An 18,733-nucleotide genomic window follows, 5' to 3' on the forward strand; every position below is an offset into this window, starting at 1 on the left:
ACAGCACTTACCTGCAAGAAAAAGGCAGAGGACTTGGAACAACTGCCTGCAGGAACCAACTGAAACAAAAAGGATTAATGGGAAAGGAACAGGTGTGGCAACAAAAAACAAACATTTATAGGAATCCAAGAGACTCGGAATTCCAGGAACGGAATACAGGAATGAACCCAGAAAACCCAGCATAAAGAAAACCAGACATGAAATAGAAAGCCAGAAAAACCAAGAAAACTAAACAAAAATTGTAAAAAGAGTACTGGATACCAGAAGCCAAGGCCAGACATCTCCGCAGAACAGGACAGAATGTGACAAATGCCCAATAGGGTATTACTAACAGATTAAAAAAAGAAAAAAATTGGAGAAACCCTTTAAGAAATATACCTCCTTATGTAACCTAGTCATGAGTTTTAACTTCCCTTTCATCTAATTAAGAAATCTCTTACGTGCTATTTAGTAGGCATTGGTGGACAGTTGACAACTAGTGATGTCGCGAACATAAAATTTTCGGTTCGCGGACCGCGAACGCGAACTTCAGCAAATGTTTGCGAACCGGGCGAACCGGGCGAACCGCCATAGACTTCAATAGGCAGGCGAATTTTAAAACCCACAGGGACTCTTTCTGGCCACAATAGTGATTGAAGGGGGGGAGGAGACCTACTCTCCTTCCCCCCCTGGCACCCACCCCTGGGTGGCGGGTGGGGGCCATAAAGATAATGAGGGGGGACCTACTGTCCTCCCCCTTTCCGGCCCCCACCCCTGGGCGGCGGGTGGGGGCCATAATGATAATGAGGGGGGGACCTACTGTCCTCCCCCTCTCCGGCCCCCACCCCTGGGCGGCGGGTGGGGGCCATAATGGTAATGAGGGGGGACCTACTGTCCTCCCCTCCGGCCCCCACCCATGGGCGGCGGGTGGGGGACATAATGGTAATGAGGGGGGGACCTACTGTCCCCCCTTGGCCCCCACCTCTGAGCGGTGGGTGGGGGCTCTAAAAATAACAATAAGGCGGGGACCTACTGTCCCCCCCTGGCCCCCACCCCTGAGCGGTGGGTGGGGGCCCTAAAAATAACAATAAGGGGGGGACTTATTGTCTCCCCTGGCCCCCACCCCTGAGCAGTGGGTGAGGGCCCTAAAGATAACAATAAGGGGGGACCTACTGTCCCCCCCTGGCCCCCACCCCTGAGCAGTGGGTGGGGGCCCTAAAAATAACAATAAGGGGGGGACCTATTGTCCCCCCTGGCCCCCACCCCTAATCGGTGGGTGGGGGCCCTAAATACAAAGGGGAGAACCCTAGTCACCCCCTCCCCCCAAAAAAAATGTATCCCCCTACCTAGCCCCCTCACCCTAAAAATAATAAGGGGGGACCTTTAACTAAAAACCTGTAAAAAAATAAGATAAAAACAACTTACCATTCGATGTTTTCTTTCTTCTAAAATCTTATTTTTTCAGCCCTAAAAAAGGCCAAATAAAAAAACATAATAACCGATGCAATTAAAAAAAAATAAAAAAAATAATCCATCTTCACCCATGGAGGGCTCCGCGCAGACTGAGCTCTGCAGGGCAGGGGAAGGCTTATAAAGCCTTGCCACGCCCTGCAATTAGGCTAAGAACACTCTGATTGGCTGGTTTAAGTCAATCAGAGTGCTCTTTGTCATTTTACACAGCGTGGGAAAATTCCAAAGAACTTTCCCACGCTGTGTAAAATGACACTCTGATTGGTGGGCTTGAAATCCATCCAATCACAGTGCTCTGTGTCATTTTACACAGCGTGGGAAAGTTCTTTGGAATTTTCCCACGCTGTGTAAAATGACACAGAGCACTGTGATTGGATGGATTTCAGGCCCACCAATCAGAGTGCTCTTTGTCATTTTACACAGCGTGGGAAAGTTCTTTGGAATTTTCCCACGCTGTGTAAAATGACAAAGAGCACTCTGATTGGCTTAAACCAGCCAATCAGAGTGTTCTTAGCCTAATTGCAGGGCGTGGCAAGGCTTTAAAAGCCTTCCCCCGCCCTGTAGAGCTCAGTCTGCGCAGAGCGCTCCATGGGTGAAGATGGATTATTATTTTTTGCGCTCGTTTTTTTGTTTTTTTTATTGCATCGGTTATTATGGTTTTTTATTTGACCTTTTTGGGGGCTGAAAAAATAAGATTTTACAGGTTTTTTTTACAGGTTTTTAGTTAAAGGTCTAAAAGGGGGATAATTTTTTTCTGGGGGGAGGGGGTGACTAGGGTCCCCCCTTTGTATTTAGGGCCCCCACCCACCGTTCAGGGGTGGGGGCTGGGGGGGACAGTAGGTCCCCCCCTTATTGTTATTTTTAGGGCTCCCACCCGCTGCTCAGGGGTGGGGGCCGGGGGGGGACAATTTGCAATAGTAAAGCTATACGATCTGAGTTATACCTAACCAATACGATGTGAAACTGACCTATATAGCCCAATGAGTTCTTCATTTCTATAATTTTCAGTGGTTCCTAGCTTATTGTAGGTTTACTAAAATGTTAGTACTGTGGTTTAAATTAGCTTATACTCACTTTGACTATTCTTTTCAAATAGGTTTTATGACAGTTTTCAATAAACATGGGGAACATCAACTAGGGCAAAGGGTACAGAATAAAAAGGAAAACAGAGAAAAAAAAATGTCTCCATCCACAACATTTTGAATAAGTATACCAATTGGACTTTATAAAACATACACAAAAATATGGTTATTAAAAGTTATGACATAGTTAAAATAACAACCCATAAATTATTATATTAAGGGGGAGATTTATCAAAGTGTTCTGAAAAGTATCTTTAATTTTTTGTCTGTGTAAATTTGCCTTAAACTGTTCTACAATGGTCTGAAAGTGTTGTATTGACTGTACCTAAATTTGAACATTTCCCTTATAAATATCCATTCCAGAAAAGTTGGCCAAAGTAAAGAATAGTGGAAAAAGTGATATAAAACACTCATCTGGAAAAAAGTGTCAGAAAGATGAATACATTTTATGAGTGACACCCGTCTCCCCCGTATAAAGACAATGTCATACTTTCAAAAATGATGGTTAAGATGCAATAAAATTTTTTTAATATGAAATATTTAAAAAAGTCTAAAAAAAAGCCTAATACTGTCTATGACAATTTGATACATTTCCCTCATTATTACCTATATTGAAAGATTACTGTTTTCATATTTTCTGTTACATATGACCAACTCCAAGGATGGGTAAATTAGTTTTTCCAGTGCTTTAAAATTATATAAAACTTTTTTCTCTATAAAGGGTCCAATCTTCCATACTGTAAAGATTACACATTTTGGATTAACACTAGCAAAATATTTTTAAACAAGTTTGCATATTCTAACTTTCATAATGTGCTAATGAATAGACACATTCCATTCAAATGCACTTTCATATTCACTATTTTTAGAAAAGTGCATTCTCAAATTCTAATCTGTCTGAAGTCATGTCCCAGTTATCATTTTCACAAGTATACAACTTTCAAAAACACCATAATGACAGGATTTATGTACCTATATTATTTTTAATTAATGTTGTGATTATTGTTTTTACATCAGAATTCAAGATATTTCATAACATAGCTGATTGTATTTATGTCTAATAATGTGTTTTATGTCTGTGTTAAAACATTCTATTATATAAGAGGTAAGAAATATGCAATAGGTTTTACAGACAATTAAAATAATTTCATATGCATCAGTTAGCTACAGTATTTACAAAAGAACAAAGCAGAACATTTGCATTCATTTGACAGTCAAATTATTATTTAGTTTTAGTAAGGCCTCACATTCTTTGATAAGATGTCTACCATGTCTTTGGAGATCACACAAATACCTAAAAAGCTTAACAGAGAAATATTGCAAAGTAATATTGCGGTAACTCTCTCTCAATATGTATGTTTATATGCAATTGATACACAAAAACATTATACATAGTGGTCTGGGCATTATCCGAAAGCAATGTCATTGAGGAACTAAGGAAACATCACAATAAACTACTAGGCCAGCAATCGAATAGTTCATAGACTTGTGAACAGCAAGAATATTTTTTCCCGGTTGACCTTTTTTTACTGAAAACAGAACTTTTTTTGGAACATATGAATTTCAGTGGAATGTTAGTTCAGCTCAGCAAGATTTCAATCCTCAAAAAAACTGATTTGGGTACTAAATCAGATAAACCCAAAGTGCACAAACATGGGCTAATCAATTTACTGGCAAATTTTTCCACAGCTGTATCACTAATGGGTTAAATTCCTCCACTCAGCATGCACTACAGGAAGCACATAGAATCTAATTTGAATAAATACCCTCCCCAAGGTCTAGAGGTCGGTCAAGGGAAAAACTCCAAAAAGAAGGAGGGAAACCTTGATGCTGCTGCAAGAAATGGCCAGGAAATTCATTTTTTTGTAAGTATTAAGAATTTTCTGTTTTTCTGGCCAACCAGACCAGCATCACTAATGGGGATTTCCAAAGCCAAAGAAGGGAGAGATACAAAGTAGCTTGCTAAAAAAAATATACTCATGAGCGAGATACTGTTGAAAGAACACTAACGTGAAATAACACATCCTGATATTTATGCATGTCTAGGAGATAATGCTTTACAAATTTGGAACTGGATGACCATGTAGCAGCCCTGCATATAGCCTCTGTGGGAACATTTATCCAAACTGCCCAAGAAGTCACCATGGTTCTGGTAGAGTGAGTACAAATGAATGGAAGCACAACCAAACCCTACAAACTGAGAGATTTAGAGATAGTCAATGATTATAGAAACTGATGTAGCTTCTGTCACGGGAGTCGTAACCCAACATGCAGGAAAGAGGAAACCACAAAAGGTGGATCCAAAAGACTGAGCCTTAGAATGGCCGGACTTAACATAACTTAAACAACAAAAATCAGGGTCAAGAATAAATCAAGGACAGGAATAACAGGAATACTCAGAGTCAAGACAAAGCCGGGGTCAGGATACCAGAAATCACAAGTCAAGTACAAAGTCGGGGTCAGGATACCAGAAATCACGAGTCAAATATGAGGCAGAGGTCAGGATACCAGAAATTACAAGTCAAATACGAAGCCGAGGTCAAACACAAGAAATCACGAGAGAATCACTAGGAGCACTAAACGAGGTTCTGACATAAATCAAAGTAGGGCAATGAATGGGGGCTAAAACAAGCCTTAAATAGGCTTACCAATGTTCTGATAGGTCCATGTTATCACTGCGATCCAAAACAGATGAGGATCACAATGATGACCTGGTGACTTTAAGATTGGGCATGATGTCACGTCCACATCTATATATAGACATCCTGCCATGCGCCTCGTAGTTCAGTCAGACCGCGCGGCAGTAGGAGGCCGGTAAGGATCGAAGGAGGTGAGTCTCCCTCAGTGTCCTGTGCAGTCGCAGAGTGATTGTACCGCGTGGCAGGAGGCAGACTAGGACCGAGGGAGTGAGTTTCCCTCAGTGTGCCGCACGGTCACGTGGACAGGTCGGACCGTGCGGCAGGAGGGGATTGGAGCGGCTCGGCAGAGGTAAGTAATGCCACAGTTTCCTCTTGCTTTGATCAACTAGCAGGATAATATCTGTCTGATTTCTGTAATGATTTAGTATTCTCAATATATAGAAGCAGAGTTTGCATATATATAGAGTATAAAGCTGCTGTTTATCCTGTGATTGAGGTTTTGGAAAAAAAGCTGGTATCACAATTTCCTGTTGCTGGTAAAAAATAAGTTATCTTATGCTTCAACTGAAGATTCCTCTTCAGAAATTTTAAGCGTTTCCCATATAGTGAAAATAAGTTTTTCAATATCTTTGTTTTCCATAGATTTAGGTGAGATTTCTGATTCTAACTCTGGTTCAGATTTTAATTCTCCCTCTGAGCTAGAAATATATTCCGGTTCTCGCTTTCTTTTAAGTAATTTCCAAGTACATATTGGGCTCACCTTGGGCAACTGGGAAGCAGAAGAATCAGGCTATGGAATCTGGTAGTAAGAAGGTTGAGTAGCCAAAAAATATAATTGTTGGTTAAGTAGCCAAAAAATATAAGTCCCGAGGCCCGAAACACATTGAATTTTCAGTGAAAGCACTGATTTGATCCGGAATGCACATTTAATGTTAAAACAGTCTGTGTCAACTGGAGGATGTCACGATTCTGGGAACCAAAACACGCTTACATACACACAGAAAAGGTGCAGTACCGGACCTTAGAGTGGCCGGGCTAAGCACACAAAGAATAGTCTTGGAGACAAGTCGAGTAAGGGCAACCAGAAGACAGAATAACGAGAGACAAGCCGAGGTCAAAGGGTAGGAGAAAGTCACAAGGTCGGATAAACAAGCCAGAGAGTACGTAAACCAGAGAGAACCACAAGTAGAACAGCAATACTAGAAAGCAAAGACCACAACAGGGCAGAGAGAGACAGTAGAGGTAAGTATTTAAACCTATTGCTTAACTCTGATTGGATAATTTCCAATCAGAGTTAACAATCACACGTGGGAGATATTTATACCTCCCACTGTGATTGAGGCATTGTGCCTTTAACGCCGGGTCAGGTGGCTGACCCCGGCGTTTACAAAACTGGGCGGTCTCCCAGCGTGCAGCGTCATGCATGCTGCCGCTGGGGGACGAAGAGGAAGACGCGGGCGGCATCCGAGGCTGGGAGGATGCCGCTCGCCGAGCGCATGAGGAGAAGGGGACCGCGGATGGCTGGAGGGTGAGTGCCGCGAGCGGACTGCAGCCTCCCCTCGCAGCCGCCCGAGGGATCCTGAGAGAGGAGACCTAGAATTACAGCTAAAATGACTATTCTGGTCAACATATCCAGATAAGATGACAAAGACATTGAAACTACTGAATGTCATTCATATATGATGGTCTTGCCCCATTGTTAGACCGCTATGGGTGTGGGCATTCAACGTCTTTTACACAGTGTCACTTAATAAAATTGATAAAAATGTATCATCGCCAGACAATGGAAATCCTCTCACCTATTTCAGAAAAATCTTCTGATTAATCAAATTACATCTCAATTGACGATGGAAAAAGAGATTATAAACAACACAATAATTTTGTCCAAAAAAACAGAGTGGTATTCTAATTGGCTACAAAAACTTTCTCAGCTATACCGATAATCCATCCTTGGATTTATCTACTTAGCTAAATAGGGTCAGGGTATTAACCATTTGTGTTTTAGTTAGTGGTAATATATCTCTAGTGACTGAAATGGTAGAAAATGGGTGCTCATCATAGTGTTATATGGTAAAAGCTTCACAATTAAATGCTGTAATATATCCTAAGAAATTTCTCCTGCACTGTATAGGTGAAGGGTTATTTTAGTTCGTTATTGTTTATTTTTGTATGCTTATTATGTCTAATTTACTTGATATAAATTTTTTGTACACGATGATGTTATATATGACGATGTTTCACTTACATTAATTAAACATATATTGTGTCTTTGATTGTTTGTCAACTTTTTTGTAAATTATCAAAAAAAAATCCAAGAAAAATCTATAATAATAAAAAAATTAAAAGAAACTACTGAATGTCTTTTGGTTTAGGTACTCCTGTATAACAGGCTGTTTCCTAAACCATTCAGGGGAGAGAAAAACCCCTGGGACTGTCATGATATTTCATGGCAGGTAAACCACAAAAAAAAAAGCTTGAGAGGACGAAAAGGATGACCTCTAGACTTGGGGAAAGGTATTTATTCAAATTAGATTATATGTACTTCTTATCTTGCTTGCTGAGTGGAGGAATGTAGCTCATTAGCGATGCTGCTGTGGTTGGCTAGGAAATTGTTAGGGACCAGGAACCAGACAGAGACAAAATGTAGATGCAAAACACTTTTATTAAAAGGTAGTCAGACAAGCCGGAATCAGGAGAACGGAGAGCAGCGGATTCAGGAACAAGGCCAGAAGTCAGGAACCAGGAATACACCGGAAACAGGAAGTCTTCTGGGAAACAGGAAACCACACAAGGGCAAGGAGATACTGGGGCTTTAATAGGCTGCACTGATTAGCAGCAGGGCTGGTTACTAACAATCAGGTGAGTAACCGTGGCAACATTATTAAAGAAGCTGATCATTAAAATCAGCTGAATAGCTCAGACACAGAGTAGGGAAGGGTTGCTGCTTAAAACAGCAAAGGAACCCTGACAGAAATATAGATATCATCATATTATGAATATAATCATACTACACTGATAGGAGCATTTTCCCACCATTTTGTTCAAAGATCAAGTGAGAAAAGGTAACTAGTAAAAGTAAAGGGAAAAAATAAAATCTGTAATTATAAACTATATATTTAATGAATAACAATAACAATATATATAGTTTATATATAGACATCCAGTATAAGACAGCACTCCAATGACCAATTCAAAAAATAAAATATAACTTTTATTGTTTACATTAAAAATCAACGTTTCAGTTTGTCCCCCAAAGTTTCATCAGGATAATCATATCCCATCAGTTAGGACATTTATATACCTTTACTAAAACACATAAGACTTACTTTGTGATTCAGGTACATTTCAGCCCTGAGTTCGTCAATTCAATAGACGACCTGATCAGCCCAAATTTGGATGAACTGCAGTTTGGACTGAAATTAATCTCCAAGTCTAGTTTATGAATGTGACTAGAGCTACAACATTGTATTATGTTCCTCTAGTGCATACTTCATAGTTATGTTTCTTTTTACATGTTTTGTTAGGGCTACAGTTAATGTATTAGTAACAGGTTTATTATTAGGCTAGGGTTGTCATTATGGTTAGTGTTAAAGTTCGGATAACCTTTAAAAACAATTACTTCCAATGGGTCAGAGTGATGTCATCGCTGTATCGATATCCATTGCAGTGTGAGTAATGAAAATCGCCAAAAAAAAGGGCTGCTTTTCTACTTGAAAATAAATGTCATCTACCAAGGTGCCTATCATTTCATTTCTAGATGGTCTGTGAAACCTATGTTGTAGTTGGCTGTGCACGGCATATTGAATTTCTGCATATTAAGCGCCAGCATGTTTATTGGCAAAGTAGTACATCTCTCTTAGCGTAATAATTGAATAACTACCAGGTTCAGTGAAGAGTTTTATTGATTGTGTGAAGCAACCGTGATCACGGTGAGATTTTAGAATGCAAAATCTAACATGATAATATATTTGGCAGGTCTATATTTGGCAGAAAAAAGAGGAACAATGAGCACCTCTGAACATCTTCTAATATGGTCATTGTTATTACAATTTAAGGTGAAGTTTAAAAGGACACTATAGTCAACATATTGCTTTTATATGACCTTGCCATAAAATAAAAAAAAAAAATGAATCCGAGTAAGTTTTAATAATAAAACTTACCTCCGTTCCAGCACCGAGCTCCCCGCAAGGCCACGCCCCCTTTTTCGTCAAAAGGACGAAATCGCAGGGCCCAATAGGATCGCGATGTGGTTCACATCCGCGGTTTAGCGCTGCACCAATCACATTCTTCATAGAGCAGCATTGAATGCCGCCCTATGAAGAAACTCAGCGCTCAACCGCGCATGTGCGCAGAATGCGCGTTCGCGAGCTGAGCTGTCTGACTGTCTTTCTATACCCGCCCCCCTCCTCAGCCAAACTGTGTTTGCATATAAACACTATATATAGAGATCTCTCTATATATAGTGTTTCTATGCAAACACACAGGTAGTAAAAAATTAGACACACACACACTCTTTCTCCATCCATATCCATCCATCCCCATCATCCATATCCATCCATCCATCCCCTTCCATCCCCATCATCCATATCCATCCCCATCATCCATATCCATCCCCATCATCCATCTATTCTCATCATCCATATCCATCCCCATCATCCATATCCATCGCCATCATCCATATCCATCCCCATCATCCATCCATTCCCATCATCCATATCATCCATTCCCAACATCCATCCCATCATCCATTCCCATCATCCATATCCATCCACTCCCATCATCCATATCCATCCACTCCCATCATCCATATCCATGCCCAAATCCATCCACTCACATCATACATATCCATACCCAAATCCATCCACTCCCATCATACATATCCATCCATCCACTCCCATCATCCATCCATCCCCATCATCTATCCTCACCCACTCACCCTCAGTCACCCACCCACACTCACTAAATAAGTTTACTTACACATTTTGAATCCTCCACTCCTCCTCTTCGGTCTTCAGCCTGTCAGACCTGTCAGCTCAAGCCACTCCCACGCAGTGCTGACAGCCTCAGCACACAAAGCTCGTGCACAGTGCTTTGTGTGCTGAAAGCACGTCTGAAGTATTCACCCATGCGTGAATATGTCAGACGTGAATGAAGCCTTTTTAGGGCTTCTGAACTCGGAAGTCCCTCTGGTAGCCGTCTGATTGACTGCAACAAGAGGTGTTCCAAGCTTCCAATGTAAACACTGTATTTTCTATGAAAATACAGTGCTTACAAGAAAAAGGCTGCAGGGAGCTGTAGCACTCACCTGAACAACCGCATTAAGCTGAAGTTGTTCAGGTGACTATAATGTCCCTTTAAGCTTCAGTTAAGCATTACAAAATTTCTTCTTAGACATGTGCATTTGCAAAATAAATGCACCCTACTTCAAGAGTGTGCGTGATGTAGTTGTGGTGGTAAAAGGGTTAAAGTTCACTATTTGTCTGCACTAGAATGGAAGTAATGATAAAATCCCCCTTAACACCACCCACACTTAAGCATAATAATATAAATATTACTATTTTAACGCTGCCACCACCAAGACAATTTATAAATGGAGTGCCTTGGTCCCCCAGGTAACTTAATAATAAAAACCCACCAAATGTAACTTAGCACAATATCTATGTAATTGCAAAATACTAATTAGTCTCTTCAGGTAACGTGATTCTTTACCAGACAAAGGCAGAACTTAATAAAGGAATATTTATTATGAGCAAAAGATAGTCACAGTGCATACAAAAATATAGATGACAATCAAATTATTTACACCAACCAAAAATGATAAAATTACAGAAGTCCTAGTTTGTGACTAATTGGGTACTAAAAAAGACTAAACATACCCCACTTTCAATACCTTGGGTTGTCTACTTTTTCAAATGGTATGCCATTATGGGGGTAGTTCTCATTCCTGGGCTTCCACTCCGTCTCAAATGTAACATTACTAATCTGGCAGATTTCTATTTGAAAATGGAACGTTCTATATTTGACCCTGTAACTTTCGAAAACACCATAAAACCTGTTAATGGGGGGCACTGTTGTACTCGTGAGACAGCGCTGATTACAAATATTTGCATTTTTTTGCAGTAAAACCTAACAGTATTATGACATTTACAGCTAAATTGTCAGATGGAAACACAAATTTTTAAAAAAATCTTATTTTCTCACATTTTTAAATTTTTTTATTCATAATAAATTATGTTCCATATATGAATAGTTAATGGTAAATTAAAGCCCTGTTTCTCCTGAACAAAATTATATATAATAAGTGTGGGTGCATATAATATGAAAGAGGGGAACTACGGGTGAACAGACATATAGCGCAAATTCCAGTTTTTGTTTACGTTTTGTTTTGATCAGAACGTGCACTATTGACTCCGTCCTGAAGGGTTTAATTAATTGTTTTCCTGTTATGAATATATTTTTCTCTGATACAACTCTTGATAGTTTTTAGTAGGTTGTTCCCAATTAACCTTTTCAACAATTACTTAACATCAACAAGCTATAGAATCTGTTCAAGTTTGTTTCAATGTTCTTTTTTCATGTTTGCTATGATGGTAATTTTTTTCCATAGTTTGGTGTTAACCTGGAATTATTTCTTTCAACTAGTATTTTTGTATCAACAAACATGAGGAAATTTAATTAAATTGACTTAAGTCACTTTTATACTCAAACTATGTAACTATGTAATTATGTAACTAAGTAAAGAAATCACAGGCATTACATAGAATGTGAAAGCAGATAAGAACCACTCAGCCCATTTAGTCTGCCCAATTTTCTAAATACTTTCATTAGTCCCTGGCCTTATCTTATAGCTAGGATAGACGTTTGCCTTCTTGCTTAAACTCCTTCACTGCTACCACTTCAGCTGGACGGCTATTCCATGCATCCACTACCCTCTTAGCAAAGTAACACTTCCTGATATTAGTTTTAAACCTTTGCCCCTCTAATTTAAGACTATGCCCTCTTGTTGTGGTAGTTTTTCTTCTTTTAAATATAGTCTCCTCCTTTACTGTGTTGATTCCCTTTATGTATTTATTCCCTTTATCTTGTGTTTCCTCCAAGCTGTACGTGTTAAGATCCTTTAACATGTCCTGGTAAGTTTTGGCCTGTAATGCATGAATCAATTTAGTAGCCCTTTTCTAATCTCTTTCCAAAGTAGTATCCTTCTGGAGATATGGTCTCCATTACTGCGTACAACACTCCAAGTGAGGACTCTCTAGTGTTCTGTACAATGGCATGACTTCCCTCTTTCTACTGCTAATACCTCTCCCTATACAACCAAGCATTCTGCTAGCATTTACTGCTGCTCTATTACACTGCTTACCTTAAAGTCATCTGAAATAACTACCCCTAAATCCCTTTCCTCAGATGTTGAGGTTAGGACTCTATCAAACATTCTATACTCTGCCCTTGGGTTTTTACATCCAAGATGCATTTTCTTGCACTTATCCACATTAAATGTCAGATGCCACATCACAGCTCTGACCATTTTTCTAATTTACCTAAATAATTTGCCATTTCGCTTATCCCTCCTGGAACATCAACCCTGTTACATATCTTTGTATCATCAGCAAAAATACATATCTTACCTTTAAGACCTTCTGCAATATCACTAACAAAAATATTAAAGAGAATGGGTCCAAGTACAGATCCCTGAGGTACCCCACTGGTAACAAGACCTTTCTTCGAATGTTCTCCATTTACTACAACCCTCTGTTGCCTGTCATTCAGCCTCTGCCTAACCCATTTAACAATATTGGAATACAAACTTAAAGATTGCAGTTTATTGATAAGCCTTCTATGTGCGTCAGTGTCAAAAGTCTTACTGAAATCTAGGTAAGCAATGCCTACTGCACCACACTGATCTATTATTTTAGTTACCCAATCAAAAAAATCAATAAGATTAGTTTGGCATGACCTCCTGTGTCAGGATCCTATCCTGACAACAAAGTTTATGTTTCTTTTATCTAATTTGTTACAATAAGTTCCAGCTCTCCAACACTAGTTTTCTCCCTAACCACCAACTCAGAACTTACCTTGATACATTCTCACCTGCCTGGACTTACTGTCCTACAAAAGGCTATACCCTACTCACTACATCACCTTTACAATGAAGTTGATGGTCATCCAGAAAGACTCCTGTTCCTGGCTCCTGTAATCTTTCCTACTTTGTTACCATCCTGCTGAAAACCAACCTGATCTACTCTACAAAGCTTATTTACTCCCAACCTGAATGGCTCTAAAATCCTGCATTATTACCAACCTGCTTTATTATCTGCTTCAAACCAACCTGAACAATGCTATTAACCTGCTTTATTGCCAACCTGCATTCTACCATCCTGGACTACGCTAATAACCATTATTGCATGGTATTATTTGCCTGAATATTCATTGCTCCTTCCAACAAGGGACTGATTTACTAAACCACTATATTTTACTTGCAATCCCGAAACCTTATTGTTCTTTTCTGTTGTACCTGTCTTTCTATTTAACCTATATTTTATTCTATAGGTTTTCTTATTATTTAACTATATCCTGTAAACAACCTGTCTGGGCCTTCTTACCTAAACCCCTTTATTTATGTTCTCTCACTCTCTTTCCTATAACTTTGTTTATAGGATCTCTCTCTATCTTTCCTATAATTCCGTTTATAGGATCTCCCTATACCTCCCTATAATTTCATTTATAGGTTTTCCTGATAACATTTACATAAATCTCTTTATGTTCTCACTTCTTTACTTACCTCCCTCTTTTGCTAAACATACTTATTGTGTGTAAATATGTCTAAAGACTCCAATAAACAGTCAAACGTTAACCATGTCATAAGTCTCTTACCTGACCTGCACAAGATCATGACACCCCGTAGTAAACCTATGTTGTCTCTGAACTTGAAATCCGTGTGATTTTAGATGTTCAACAATCTTATCCTTTAACATGGTTTCCATTACTCTTCCCACTTCTGAAGTAAGGCTTACTGGCATATAGTTGCACAACACCTCCCTACTACATTTCTTGTGAATAGGCACAACATTCTCTAATTTCCAATCTTCTGGGAATACTCTCATTAACAATGATTGGTTATCTAAATATGTTAATTGTTTTGCTAGTACGCCACTCTTGTAATAACTTTGGGTGAATTCTAACAGCTGTAAACTCACATGTAACAAATGACTCCTTTGTCCTTTTTCCTAGCTTAGGTCCTTTTAGTGATGTCCCAAACTGTTCGCTGGCGAATAGTTCCCGGCGAACATCGCTTGTTCGTGTTCGCCACGGACGGTTAACACATGAGCTGTTCCGTCCGCCCCTATTCGTCATCATTGAGTAAACTTTGACCCTGGCCTGTACCTCACAGTCAGCAGACACATTCCAGCCATTCAGCAGCAGACCCTCCCTCCCAGACTTCCTGGACAGCATCCATTTTACATTCATTGTGAAGCTGCATTCTTAGTGAGAGTAGGGACAGTGTAGCTGCTGCTGATTTGATAGGGAAATTGATAGCTAGGCTAGTGTATTCAGTGTCCACTACAGTCCTGAAGTACTCATCTGAACTCTGCTGTAAGGACAGCACCCCCAAAAAGCCCTTTTTAGGGCTAGAACATCAGTCTGCTTTTTTTTTCTGTGTAATGTAATTGCAGTTGCCTGCCTGCCAGCCTGTGTGTCAGGCTCACAGCATATACTGTGCCCACTTGCCGAGTGCCACCACTCACTCACTGGTGTCACAATAGCTTGCATTTAAACAAAAACTTAACTTTTTGACTGTAATATAATAGCAGTCAGTTTACTTCACTAGTGTGCGTTTCAGGGCCTGCCCAGTGCCACCACTCACTCACTGGTGTCACAATAGCTTGCATTTAACAAAAAAAAACTTTTAGGGCTGTAATATAATAGCAGTCAGTTTCCTTCACGAGTGTGCATTTCAGCGCCTGCCCAGTGCCACCACTCACTCATATCTGGTGTCCCAATAGCTTGCATTTAAAAAAAAACTAAACTTTTTTGACTATAATATAATAGCAGTCAGTTTCCTTCACGAGTGTGCATTTCAGGGCCTGCCCAGTGCCACCACTCACTCACTGGTGTCACAATAGCTTGCATTTAAAAAAAAGCTAAACTTTTTTGACTGTAATATAATAGCAGTCAGTTTCCTTCCCGCGTGTGCATTTCAGGGCCTGACCAGTGCCACCACTCACTCACTGGTGTCCCAATAGCTTGCATTTAAAAAAAAAAAAAAAAAAAACTTTTTTGACTGTAATATAATAGCAGTCAGTTTCCTTCACTCGTGTGCGTTTCATGGCCTGCCCAGTGCCACCACTCACTCACTGGTGTCACAATAGCTTGCATTTAAAGAAAACAAAACTTTTTGGACTGTAATCTTCTACAGCTTCCGCTCGGAACCTTGACATACCATCCTCCTCCAGCTTAGCTTCGGGTGCCTCTCAAGTTACCACTCGCCCGCCTGCCGCCACCACCAACACTAGCACCACAGCCGCTTCACTTGATCTGTCAGAGGAGTTATTTACACATCAGTTGGAAGAAATGAGTGATGCGCAACCATTATTGCCAGAGGATGTAGATAACAGGGATATGTCTCAGTCAGGCAGCAGTACACACGTACAGTGTGATGATGATGATGTTGTACCCGTTGCTGCTTCCTTTGCTGAGTTGTCAGATACAAGTGAAGCGATTGATGATGACGATGCGTCCGTGGATGTCACGTGTGTGCCCGCTAGAAGAGAAGAACAGGGGGAAAGTTCAGATGGGGAGACAGAGAGCAGGAGGAGGAGATGAGTTGGAAGCACGGGGAGGTCATCGCAAGGAGCTAGTGGCACAGTCAGACAGCATGCATCGGCACCCGGGGTCAGCCAGACAGCACGCCAATCAACGCATGCTGTTGCCACCACCAGAATGCCGTCATTGCAGAGCTCAGCAGTGTGGCATTTTTTTTGTGTGTCTGTCTCTGACAACAGCGATGCCATTTGCAACCTGTGCCAAAAGAACTTGAGTCGTGGGAAGTCCAACACCCACCTAGGTACAACTGCTTTGCGAAGGCACATGATCGCACATCACAAACAACTATGGGATCAACACATGAGTACAAGCAGCACACAAACTCAAAGCCGCCATCCTCCTCCTGGTCCAGCATCTTCATCCACGTTAACCACTGCTGTCCTCCTTGCCCCCTCTCAACCATCCGCCCCTCCGTCTCTTGCCTTGAGCAGTTCCTGCTCATCTGCCCACAGTCAGGTGTCTGTCAAGGACATGTTTGAGCGTAAGAAGCCAATGTCACAAAGTCACCCCCTTGCCCGGCGTCTGACAGCTGGCATTCAGCCGATGACGTCGGAATGAGGAGGAGAGTCTCCAGTGCCGAGGGAGCCCGGCGCTGGAGAAATGTAAGTGTTTAACCCCTTACACCCCCTAGAGCCCGGCGGGAGTGGGAGCCAGGAAAATGAGTTTGTTTTCCTGGCACTATAGTGGTCCTTTAAATAATCTAAAGTGCTTTAGGTGTTTGGGGTGTTTCTTTAACGTGTAAGCTACTCCACCAATTTTGCCATTTCATATATGAAAATATTGACTTTCTTTTCCTAAGTGCATTACACTGAGAGGTTAGAGAGATTTTAACCAATATAGAGCTATTCGTTTTAGAATGGGTAGTATTATGAAAATCCATTTGTTGATATGATAAAGGTGGATTCTCTGCTACAGTACACTGTCTGATTTCATACTTCACCTCACACTTCTCCTTCCCAAACACCTCACTTGTGTCAATGCTGTTACCCATATTTGTCTTCCATGTCACACAATTGTTTAACCCACCCCATTAGCTTATGCCTCACGCCATCTACCCAGAGGCTCTTGTTCATGCATGCTGGGAATGTGCTCCTTGTGAGAGCAGAAGGCAGGGGATGTGATGTCACTTCCTGTGCCTGCCTCCCATCCTCACACAGAGTACTGTGCACAACAGGGAGAGCAAAATGAGAGCAGATATGCTGATTGTCTTAGGCTAGCAAACCTCTTAAGATAGTATTTCTGAACATAGAGACAGTTGTAGATCATTTCTATGTACTATGTCGGAAGACTATGTGACGAGGTGGTGGTGTCATGGAAGTCGTAAAGATATATATTTTACTATATGCACTTATGTGTGTTGCTACTACAATCAGGAAGTTTGTAATCTTTGCCTCTTCCATACCACCAGTGGGGCCTAGGGTGTGGTGTGACATGGACACTCAATCACTGTTTAACTTCTCAAAAATTATTTAACATTGAATGGAGGGATAGTGCAGGGGTTAATTTAACGTTTCCTTCAAAACCATACAAAGTAAAATGTTTTCCATGTATACGTAAGATTGGGAGGGTAGTGGTTAAGAGATTAAAAGTTGTTCCTGTTAGTACTGTCTATGCCTTACCTTTTCTGTTTAATTCGAAAGGAAGGATCCTTGTCAGGTGTCCTGTAATTCTTACTGTCAGACAATTGTTTTGGAAATTTAGAGTGATAAGCCTTCTTATCAAAAGCACAAGAGCAGTGCTGGCATTCTTATCTCCTAGTTAAAAAATGCATAATGGCTTTGGTTAATTAAAAATGTCTCCCTGTAGAAAAAATGAAATAAAAACTGTATTTATATTTTACAGAATACTTGCTTATTCTTTAGAAATAACATTACTAATATAGTGAAATTAAATTAAGGATTTATTTTGTAATATTTACAATCTGAATTTCATTTTTTATTCTTAGCCCCAGTGCAAGGCAGATTAATACATTTTACTAGATTTATCCAAGCAGGGACTTAGTTGTGGGATATTACAGTAAAGTACAGACTAGTAGCTCACCTTTCCTTTTCCTCATTAATATAATACAGTTGTGTATGTCTCAGCCATTATACATACTAATATTAAGACTAGGGGTTATAATGTACATAGATCAATAATAAATTGATTAGTAGAGACGTTTTGGTCCTAAGACATCGGCATCAGTAAATAATTGCCAAAAAAGAAACATTCCTTTTAGGTATATAGAGGCTAAGGGTTTTTTTTTTTTAGTTAGGAAGTTTAGGGTTATGGGAGGCATAGAGAAAAGACAGTATTTACATTGCTACCTAGGGACACCTCCAGTGGCCACTCCTCAGATGGCCACTAGAAGTGCTTCTTTGGTCAGTGCTGCACAATGTTTAGCACTAACGTTCAGCATCTCTAAGCTCTCCATAGAGACACTGAATTTTCCCCATAGAGATGCTTTGATTCAATGCCTCTCTATGAGGAGATGCTGACTGGTGAAGTCAGCATGTGGCCAAGCCTCCTTAATTATCTCAGCCAATCCAATGCTTTTCCTATGGGAAAGCATTGGATTGGCTGAGATTATCAATTCTAAAGATGTCAGCCAAGGAGGTGGATCGAGAGCGGGGTCAGTGCCAATCGACCAACGCTGTGCTGGAAATAAGATGAGTTTTCTTACCTATTAAAGGGGCAAGGTGGGGGGCAAGCCAACATAATGGTGGTTTTAACACTACAGGGTCAGTGATGCATGTTTGTGTT

This window comes from Pelobates fuscus, chromosome 4, assembly GCF_036172605.1.
Source record: "Pelobates fuscus isolate aPelFus1 chromosome 4, aPelFus1.pri, whole genome shotgun sequence".
In the NCBI taxonomy this organism is placed as follows: Eukaryota; Metazoa; Chordata; class Amphibia; order Anura; family Pelobatidae; genus Pelobates; species Pelobates fuscus.